The 11,562-nt window shown below is 40.6% G+C and overlaps 1 long non-coding RNA gene across 1 annotated transcript; it reads right to left on the bottom strand.

Moving 5' to 3' along the window:
* Window positions 1-7,700: 7,700 nt before the first annotated feature.
* On the bottom strand, window positions 7,701-8,660 carry LOC121396117. The gene is made up of 3 exons (XR_005962837.1): window positions 8,627-8,660; window positions 7,829-7,898; window positions 7,701-7,717 (listed from the first exon to the last, which is right to left on the bottom strand). It is a non-coding gene; the product is annotated as an uncharacterized LOC121396117 (long non-coding RNA).
* Window positions 8,661-11,562: the final 2,902 nt, after the last annotated feature.

The following is an 11,562-nucleotide window of genomic DNA, read 5'->3' as shown; positions in this document are numbered from 1 at the left end:
ACTTCCCTAAAATGAGTTGTGCTGATCCATTAACTACTATATATATATATATATATTATATATTAATATATATATATATATATAATATATAATATAATTATATAGTAATATATATAATATGAACAAACAAAGCCGCACTCCTCAGGACTATTCATTTTGAAAAATAAAGGTGAAGTTTTTCAATTTCAACGTTTTGGCTCCTTATCTGGGGCCGTCTTCAAGGAGAATCTCCTGAAGACGGGCCCCACTTTAAGGCCAGCCGAAGTTGTTGAAGAATAAAACTTCACCTTTATTTTCAAAATGAAGAACCTTGGAGTGTGGCTTGTTTGTTCAATGCATACTATGTGTTGAACCAGCACCCAGGCAGCGGTGGATTGTTAGCGTGCAATAATATAATATATATATATATATATAATATATATATAATATAATATAATATATATATATATTATAATATATAACAAAATGAACTGGCAGTATTTGGAAGAGTTTATGTTTATGTCAAAAAAAGAAACCGCATAACTATAGGTTTTTTTAAGATATTTTTTAGCATACAGTTGTGTCTGTTATCAGGAATATGCAAATAAGAAGGCCGAAGAAAAGAGAAGGATATTATGCAGAAGGGATGAAGAGAGATCAGAAGATCAAGAGAAGACGTCGTGCCTGGTGACACTTTCTCGAATTGGTAGTAGGTTAGTGGCTTTGTCGTACTGAAACATTGATTGGTATTTATGGTCCAGCATTGCTTGTGGGGAGTATGGGGGGTATGATATTGTGGGTTATTTTTAGCATAGAGCCAATTTTTAGGTTTTTTAGTGTGATGTGGTTGGTGTACAAATCGTACAGAAGGTATTTTTTCATGTGTATATAGTTGTGGTAGGTTGCTAAGGAATCATGTCTTAATGTTGTTTTACCAGGGTATGGGATCGGTTATCATGGAAACCTGTATCAGAAAGCTCTGAAGTCAAGAAGGCTTTCTCCATAGAACGCCATGTTATTCAAAATTATCCAAAATTAGTTAAAAACAGTTTCCTTTTTCTCTCTGTTAATGGAATCAAACAGGTCCATTGTACTTGATCCAAAGTAGCTAATGGGTTTTATTTATTGTTTAAATGAATTTCTAGTTTAGACTAAAGTAGTGAGGGATCCAAATTTAACGGAAAGGTTTACCAGAAAACCCTGAGCATTCTGGATAACAGGTACCATAGGCTGTATGGAATTTTTACCAAGTTGGGAGCTAGGAGTGTTGCCTGGATCTAATCTGGATAAATATGTAATGAGTTTTTTGTTCTTTTTAGAAAGGGCAATTTGGAATTTGGCCTAATAAAGGCAATTAGAACTTTTGAGACCTCATTTTCGGATTATTGCAGAGGTTTGGGAGTATTAGATCTTTGAGGGCTGGGAGATTATCTTCAGATCGGCTTGGTGGATTATGTTCAGAACAGGCTGGAGGATTATCTTTCAGAGCAGCTGATTATCTTCAGAGCGGGGCTGTGAGGATTGTTTTGCAGAGTGGCTTGATATCTTCTGAGAGGTTGGATTTATGCTTCAGGTCGGATGGGGTAGGATATATTCAGGTCGGATGGGAGGGATTTTCCTTCATGGGACTGAGAGGAATACTTCATAATGGACTGAGTGATATCGCAGTGCAGATGGATCTTCAGAGCGATTGAGAGAAACTGAGAGGATTAACTTCAAAGCTTCTGGGAGATTATCTTCAGGTTGGATGGGATGATTTTCTTTGTTGTGATTGAGCGGATGATCTTCATATGGATTGAGTGAATTATCCGCAGTGCAGATGGGAGGATTATTTCTAGACGGTTGTGCGGATTATCTTCATAGCGGCTGGGAGGATTATCTGCAAAGTGTCTAGAAGGATTAATTTAGGAGCGGCTGGAGGATTATCTTCAGAGTGGCTGTAGAGGTAGGCAATTTGGGTGCTTTTTTTAAATTGGCACTTCCGAGGGGCCCAGCGCACAACCCAGCCTCCCTTTAAAGGGGTGGTTCACCTTCAAACAACTAGTTGTTTTCCGATAGATCACCAGAGATAATGACTTTTTCCAATGGACTTTCTATTTTCTATGTGTCACAGTTTTTCTAATATTGAAGTGTAAAGTGTCATTTTTCACCTTCTGAAGCAGCCCTGGGGGTCGCTGACCCTGTAAACTGTTCTAAATGGATACATTTAGTTGATACATTTCTTATCTTTGTCCCTGCTGAGCAGAATCTCTGGGTTTCATTACAGGCAGCTGTTAGAATTGATACAATAGTTGCTAATACTCCAGAGATGCGGCTGAGAAATGTATCAACTTAATGTTGCAAAATTGTAACAGTTCAGAGTCTGCACCTGATTTACTGAGCTGCTAGAATCAAACACCAGAGACAGGAACATTCAACTTTCAACATTCAACAGTAAGAAATAAATAATGGAAAGTAATTGAAAAAAGTTTTCAATCTGAAAACAACTGAATTGAAAAAAGTGTTTGGAAGGTGAACAACCCCTTTACAGAGGGTCCAGTATATCCATTTAGCTGTAAATTTAGTGACATATTCAGGGGCTGTAGCTGAGATTTCCTCAGAATGGTATAATTCACTCATTTTGTTTATCCAGTCCTGGATTATTGGGGGCTGCAGCGATTTCTATCATGTGGGGATCAGCAGTTTTGCCACATTGAATAGATGAGGTGCTATAGTAGAGAGGGACGGTGAAACATTTCTGGGACCATATAAAGGAACAAGGATACAGGCTGAGTTATACAGGGAACAATGAGTATATTTTGTGTATTATAATGCATAATGTACCCCTACTGTAAATTATAAGGATTTTAGAATCCATATAAAGGCACACGGCTGCGGTGAGTTATACAGGGAACTATCACTGTATAACTCATGTATTATGTATTATAACAGAGACTGTGCACCCTATACTGTCATTCATAAGGATATTAGAAGTCACTTAGGGGTTATTTGACAATTTAAAGGCACAAGGCTGCAGGCTGAGTTATACAGGGAACTATCCCTTATGTATTATAACAGATTCAGAAAGTATAATATCCCAAAAACGCTCTGCCCGCTTGGTTCAGGAAAAGGGTCCTCGATCAGGTCACCGGTATCCTGATATCTGTAACTCGATTCGTAAAGAAATGAGGAGAGCACTCTGCAAGCAATTAATGCTGTGGTTATCTTTTTATTACTTGACTACTTGTACAAGTAGTCAAGTAATAAAAAGATAACCACAGCATTAATTGCTTGCAGAGTGCTCTCCTCATTTCTTTACGAATCGTATTATAACAGATTCTGTGCCCTATACTGTAATTGATATGGACATTAGAAGTCACTGAGGGGTTCTTTGACCATATAAAGGCACAAGGTTGCAAGCTGACTTATACAGGGAACTCGGAGCATTAGTCATGTATTATAAGGGATAATGTACCCCCTACATTAAATAATAAGCAGATTTGAAGTCATTGAGGGGTTCTGTGACAATATAAATGCACAAGACTGCAGGTTGAGTTACACTGGGGACTGTTACAGAAGTATTATAGGGGATAATAAACTCCCATTGTAAATTATAAGGCTATAGACATCACATATAAATGCACACGGCTACAGGCTGAGTTATACAGGGAACTCTGAGTATTGTGTATTATAAGGGATATTGTACCCCCACTGTAGATGATAAGGATATTTGTAGTAGGGCCCCTTGCCACAATTGTTTTTAGCTCTTTATGCCCCAGGTCACCAATGTTTTTAATTTTTAGGGCCCCTTTGTCACCATTGTTTTTAACTCTTGGGGCCCCTTGCCGCCAATGTTTTGAACTCTTAGGGCCCCTTGCCACCAATGTTTTTAACTCTTGGGGCCCCATTGCCACCAATGTTTTTACCTCTTAGGGCCCCAGGCGACCAATGTCTTCAACTCTTATGGTCCCAAGCTATCAAAGTTTTTACCTCTTAGGGCCCCTTGCAACCAATGTTTTAACTCTTATGACCCCGGGTCACCAATGTTTTAACTCTTATGACCCCGGGTCACCAATGTTTTAACTCTTAGGGCGCTAGGCCACCAATGTTTTCAGCTCTTAGGGCCACATGCCACCAATGTTTTTAACTCTTAGGGCCCCGGGCCACCAATATTTTAACTCTTATGACCCCAGGTCACCAATGTTTTTAACTCTTAGGGCGCTAGGCCACCAATGTTTTCAGCTCTTAGGGCCACATGCCACCAATGTTTTTAACTCTTAGGGCCCCGGGCCACCAATGTTTTTAACTCTTAAGGCCCTAGGCCACCAATGTTTTTTTAAGATTTAAATGAGGGGAAGGTATTTTCATGAGAATTGTCACCTGACAGTAGCACAGATTTTCCATAGGCAATACATTTCCTCGTTTACCATTGCCTTTATTAGGACCGGCGAGTGTTTGACCAAAGTATTTAACCTACTGCCTCATATTTACCGAAATCAGAAATGCAGGGAAGTTCTACTAATAAATTTGATTTAGGTTGAGTTAGGTAACTGTTTAAAGAGTCTACCTTGACTAAAAGTTACTGTGCAGGATTGGCCCAACTTGCCCCTACCTTCCTTATTACCCCTCAAAGGGCTTCCTCGCCTAGCAAACAATGGAGTTTTTTTTTTGTAGTTCCTTGCAATCATTTGAGATCAATATGTGTCCCTATGTCTTTCATCCCCATCAATGTACATATTAAGCAAATAACCCTGCAGAGATATTAACCCATTCCCTTCTTCAAATAAACCTCTGTATCAGCACCACAACCCAGTTTTACCCTTACGCTGCCATTTTGAGCAGCTCCCAGCAGTATTAATTGCCTTGTCACCCAACCGGTAGAATGAGGCACAGGAGCCCCTTCCCTCAATATTCACCATAGGGATTAAAGAAAAACAGAGACTTTTTTATGGGGAAACCTGTCGGAGAGCACAGGATTTATTAAAATTAACAGCTAATTTATATTTGGGCATCCCTAACGACCAATGATCCAGAGGAAGGCGAAAAACCCTAGAGTACTATGGGAACCAATCTGCACTGTAGGTAAAAATTCCTTCCTGACTCCTAGAAACGGCAGTCGGTTTTACACCCTGGATCATTTAGGATTTAGGCCATGGTGTTGGGTCGGCGGCAGCAGCAGCAGCAGAAGGCGGCGAGTCTTTGGGTGGAATGCTGAAAAGAAAAGATATAGAAAGTGTTGACATAAGAATAAAGACATACTTGTTTCCTTATGATATTAAAGGCTATAGGTCTTGCTTTAAGAACGCACTATTCGTTGGGCCTGTGGGGACTGTTTGGGTCTCTCTACACATGGAATGCCTTGGCTTATTATGAATCTCAGTCTGAGCCTGTGCCATTTATTCTTTTATACGCTTTGATCACCTGGCGCCAGTCCATTACCCAGTAGCAACCCATTTCCATAGGTGGATATCTAAGCCAGATGTCCAGCAGCCCTATAAGCGTTACCTACCTCCCCTGTTATTGGCCTACTATAGAATCGACACTTTATCTGCAGACTTATCTCTGTCAGCACCCTCTTACAACCTAAAGGCAGCCAAACATTGGTCTATGGGGTGCCCTCAAAGTAATCAGCCTGCGGCATCAACAGACAGTGTATGATTTCCTTTTATTGTTCTGATTGAAAATGCTCAGAACAGCAGGAAGTAAAGTGGAGCTGCATTGGACAACGGCATCTCTAGATAATGGGTAATTGTCAGTAAATTGATACATTACCCAAACTCTCCGGAGCCTCTTCATGATGGCCTTCCTAAACTGTTTTCGGAGGGTCGGCCTCTCCTCCACCAGAGGATCTTTGATGATCTCTTCTTCACCATCAGCTCCCTCCTCTTTCTCCTCCACTGCAGGAGATTGCTCCTCCGTCGTCTTCTCCTCCATTCCAGGGACTTGATGTTCTTCTGCAGAACCTCCTACTTCTGCTCCCTCTTCTTTCTCCTCCTCTTCAGGGACTTGCTGTTCTTCAGCGGGAGGAGCTGTTTCTTCATTTGTTGGAGCTTCATCGTTATCTTCAGCTCCTTTCTCTTTCTCCTGAGAGGCAAGAGCTTCCTCTTCTGCTGCTCCAGGAGCTTCTTCTTCCTTTTCTTCCTCTGCAGGAGCTTTCTCCTCCATCATCTTCTCCACTGCAGGGTCTTCAGCGGGAGCTCCTTCCTCTTCCTTGTCTTCTGTATGAAGGGCTTCCTCATCTGCTGCTGCGGGGGCTCCATCCTCCTCTTCTTCAGCTGCAGGACTGTGTGCTTTTTTGCTACTAGGTTTAAAGGGAAGAAAATGAAAAAAATGGGTCATTATTGTAATTTGTTTCCAAAGTATTGCAACTACAATTCTGATCACTGGATGATTAAAATAGCCAGATAGCCTTGTACCTAAGAAATATCATTATACCTGCTACACACCTGTCCCTACTGTAACACATTGGGCAGTTACTGAGCTGAGTAAGTTCCATGCTAGACTTCACCCAGTGATACATGCTGAGATACATGCTATGGTTGTAGGGACCTAAAAAAGTTTAACAAGTTTCTGTGCTATCAGTATGGCCAAAAGCACCAAGAGGTACGAGAAAACATCTAGTTTTTTTGAATACGTTATGTGCCAGTAAGTGTAATTGAAAGTGTTAATTGTAAAATACATACCTAGCTGCTTTCTGTAGCTTCAGCTCCCTCAGGAACTCATGGTGAAGCTGGGTCAGATGTTGGTTGATGGTCTGTGAGCGCAGGGCAGGCACAAGGATAGGAGCAAAGGGGAAAGAAAGGAGACAATTAGGATTATGCCTGTATATGTGCTGCTAATAGTACCTTTATATGCTGAGGGCAGTCAGGGTGTGGGATTCCCTGCCGGCAGCTGATGTTGTGAAATTATAATTGAGCATCAGCCTTTTCTCATCATAGGGAGAAAAAAAACCAAATTACCCCTTGTGCCGTTGTCCAGATTGCAATAGACCAATCAAAGTTCATTATCTAGCGGTTAAACACCCAAGAAAAGCATCAGGGACAGTGATCCCAGGTGAACTTACATTCTCCAGCCGCAAATACTCAAGCTGCTTCCTCCGGTTTCGCACTCGAGTTGGATGATCCTGTGGAAGAAAAAAAACAAAGTTAAGCGCTTCTTTGTACCAATGCCATTATTGTGGCCATGTGAACACTTGTAATAAAACCATTTTTGTTTCTGGTGAAAATGGCACTTGGATGGGAGACTTTAGATGCCCCCAGGGGAGCAGGAGATACAATGAATGATAATGTTCTAGATTATTATAGAGACACACAGTGAATAATAACCTCTCCTATAATATTATACTAGTGACACTTACAGGAGGCAGCTTGGCGGATTTCCGGAGGGCGGCATATTCCCTCTTGATCACTTCCTGTAACATAAAGAAAGAAGCAGCGTGAGATAAGAGCTGGCAATCTAATATCATTTGTTCCCTATTCATCTAAACATCTATTCTGCATTACATACCAGAGAGTTGAGCATTTTCCAGTAATGCATGATGTTCTCTTTGGCCCTCATCCTCGGGTCCACGTCGCATGTAAGAAGAAAGTGCTTTCTGAAAAAGAAAGATATCACTGAATGTTAATAAAACATTTTCCAGCAGTATTGCCCTTGCAGTTACCCCTGGGGCAATAGCAAATGATTCCCAACATGTAACAAGTCCATTTATGTTTTACTTACAGGACGATGTTCTCGCCGAATTCGACCCGGTAGTGATGTTCTGCGGGAAAAACACAATTCAGTTAAATACGGAGCTAAAGGGGGAAAGGAATTCACAAATAATAAAACAATGGCACAACCTTAGGAACTGATAAATAATATAGGATTTTACCATAATAAGAAGCGAGGGCCTCAAAGTCCGTGTGTTCCCCCCTGAAGTCCTTCAGGACGGAGTACAGCGTCTATAAGTAAAAAGACAAAGCATTAGGGACAGAATACTAAGTGGCTCTGGCTCTGAGGAGAATAGAGACAGAAAGGGGTTTGGGTTTTTATGGGGCAAACATGCCAGGAATAAGGGCATTTTATTTTGAAAATTTAATAAACGTAGTGATTGGATTCCCTGGATTTCAGTTCTACTTGAGTCACATTGTTTGGCAGCTCCAACACGTATCTATATATATATATATATACATATATATATATATATATATATATATATATATATATATATATATATATATATATATATATATATATATATACAGTGAACAAACAAGCCGCACTCCAAGGACTTAATTTTGAAAAATAAAGGTGAAGTTTTATTTCAACGTTTTGGCTCCTTAACTGGGGCCGTCTTCAGGAGCCGAAACGTTGAGAATAAAACTTCACCTTTATTTTTCAAAATAAAGTCCTTGGAGTGTGGCTTGTTTGTTCACTGCATACTAATGTGTTCACCAGCACCCAGGCAGCTGTGGATTGTTAAGAGTGCAATATATATATATATATATATATATATATATATATATATATATATATATATATATATATATATACGTATATATATATATACGTATATATATATAAAAGGAAGCAGACAGACAGACAGCTGCTTAAGGAGAGCTTATATAGAAGAGTGAAAGGGAAACACCAGTTCAGATGAGAGAGGATTTGTTTTACACTGAGGCATTACCAGAAGAGATGGATTTCTCTGCTTCTTGTCCATCGTTGAAACCTACAGGGACAAATAGACATAATCAGCCAAAATGAAGTCAAGAGTTGTTCCCCTTTAAATGAACTCTTAGTATGATGCAGAGAATGATATCCTAAGACAATTTGCACTTGGTTTGCCTTTTTTATTATATGTGGGTTTTGAGTTATTGAGCTTTTTCTTCAGCAGCTCTCCAGTTTGCAATTAAAGCTATCTGGTTGCTAGGGTCCAAATTACTCTAGCAACCATGTGCTGAAGAAAAGTAGCAATAACAATAAATGTGTAGCCTTACAGACCATTTGTCTTTTGATGGGGTCAGTGACCCCCATTTGAAAGCTGGAAAGAGTCAGAAAACTATCGAAAACATTTAATGAAGACCAGTGGAAAAGTTGCTTAGAAGTAGCCATCCTGTAATATACTAAAATATACATTAAAGGTGAACAACCCATTTAATTATTTCCTTATCTATATTCTCCCATTTGTATGAAACATTGTTCCAGTCAATGATTAAAGCCCATTATTAATGCTGTTGATGGATTGGCTTCTTATAAATACAATATACAGTAACCGTATGGGCTCATATACACAAAGCCACGTGGGACCCCCCAAGTGAATTGATGACAGACTCTCTGAAGAAGAAATCATGTGCTGAATCAGTTGAATTTGCAAGATTACCTCTTAAAGAAGATTCTCCGATGGGGAAAAAATATAGGGGGCGGCACAAGGCCGGGCCACCCCAAGGGGGGTCTCCCTAAGGAACCCCTGGCTCTCTTACACTGTTCAGATAAAGATGTAATTATATGAACAATGGAGAAGCCAAAAAAAAACTCCCAGGTGTTAATGGGCAGGTGTGAATCACCGAAGTCGCGGTCCAAAAATGCAGGAAAGGCACTGTAGCAATCTGTATAGAAAAGAGAATATAAAGGCAAGTTAAGGAATTTAGCGCTTAATATTTCCTATTTAATACAGAGGAAAGCAGAAATGTATTTCCCCTAAAGTTTGAGCTTTGTATCAGTTCCAGCAGGTACTGAGCCTCAGTCTCTAGAATGCTGGAAGTTTCCTCACACAGTCAATTAGCAGAGAGCCCTAAATAACTGCCAAAGTCTGTGTCTCCCAACCAGCACTAACATTAAAGGCTTCTCCCAAGCACATTTTAGGGGAAAAATCTCCAAATTCACTAAAATCAGGGAGAGGAGCAACATCTGCTTGGGGGCGTCACCTAACCTTTTCCCCCTCTTGTTTTTACTATAGTAAAGGTTATTTGGCAAAATATCTCTTAGAGGGAATATACACTTAACCAACCAACGGACTAAACCAACTGTCAAACCCTAGGTGTAAAGTCTCCTCTCTTCTATGGGACCTGCTGTATGTCCCCCACTCATCACCCCCAACTGTCCCCATGGCACGTGCCTCTGCTTGCCACCCCTAGTTCCTTATGGTGTGCTACAGGGTCCCCAAAAGTTTCCTTCTGTAGATAATGTGAATATTTGCTGGCAGCATAATGCCAAATGCACAAAAAGTCTGTGTCCCCCCAACCAGCACTAAGATTAAAGGCATCTCCCAAGCACATTTTAGGGGAAAAATATCCAAATTCACTAAAATCAGGCAGAGGCACACCACCTGCTAGTCTGTGGGGGACATTGCCCAAATTCCCTCCTCTTTTTTCACTAAAATAAAGGTTTTTTGGCAAAAAATCTCCCAGAGGGAAAGTACTCTTACCTCTCACCACAGGGCCAACCAACGGACTGAACCAACTGTCACATTTCCAGGTGGAGGTCACCTCTGTCCCCTGCTCTTAAAGGGGAAGTGTCCCCTGTTGATGAGTGAGGTTTATATGACATTTATTTCTAATTAGATGTGCAGCACATACACAGACTATTAAGTACACAGAGCATTGCTTTGTATGTGTGGCCTATTGAGTCAGTGCAGTTAGTGCGCTGCCATATCTGTTGGGTCCATTCATTCATCTGCCATGGTTCCAATCAGTGCTGCTGCTGTTGCTCAGTCTGGTAGATCCGGGGGTCCTTGGCTTGTAGGGGGTCCCTTCCTTAGCCTAAATAGTGGGTAGAGATGGTGGATCTCATTGTTCTTGTTATTTATTGCTTACTGAGCATTTTGTGATTATTTGGAATATGTCCAGCCAACCTTGCTCAGGGATTGAGGTCAAAGTCTGTTTCCCAAGACTTAGTATAGTCCGGTAAATTGGGGTGTTTGTGTTCCAGCATGACCTCGTACGTTAGAGAGAGTCCGTGTCGGTGTATTTATAGAGCTTTATGTTTCAAAGCTGGTTAGTGGTCTACACACAGTATTTCCTATTGATATAGACGTCATGTAATGTTTCAGCTGTCTGTACCTCCACTTGTCCCCAACTCACCGCTTTTCTTTGTTTTTTAGGAGCATGGGGATCTGGTCTTTTTCCATGCCTAGAAGGTGCCTCGATTGAAGATTCTGGAGCCCAAAAGCAGTTTCGTATCCCTTATGTTCAATCCCAGGTAAGTAGTCAGTGTTGTTTCTTATTGGGGTCAGTGGTGATGGATATGGAGCCAGTGAACAGTTTTTGTTTAGCTGGTGCCATATACTTAAAGGGGTTGTTTACCTTCCAGATTTTCAGTTCAATTGTTTTCAGATTGTTCCCCAGAAATAAAGACTTTTTTTCAATTACTTTCCACATTATATGAAGAGCATATGTCAGATTAAAAGCCATCTACATGTTCTTCTCTTCAGCTACCACCTAGCATCTGCAGTGGTCTCTGCAAATATTGGGGTCCTTGCAACACATTTGGGAAGGGAGTGTGGCTTTGGGATAGCAGCTATAGTAGGTAGAGATGGTGCCATAGTTTTATGGGATCTCTCTGTACAGGCTATGAGCAAACATAGGGGCTGTTCCTGCTGAATTTTGCCAAGTACACTGGAATACC

This window comes from Xenopus laevis, chromosome 7S, assembly GCF_017654675.1.
Source record: "Xenopus laevis strain J_2021 chromosome 7S, Xenopus_laevis_v10.1, whole genome shotgun sequence".
NCBI classification, from domain to species: domain Eukaryota; kingdom Metazoa; phylum Chordata; class Amphibia; order Anura; family Pipidae; genus Xenopus; species Xenopus laevis.
This window is presented reverse-complemented; position numbering and strand designations above follow the sequence as displayed.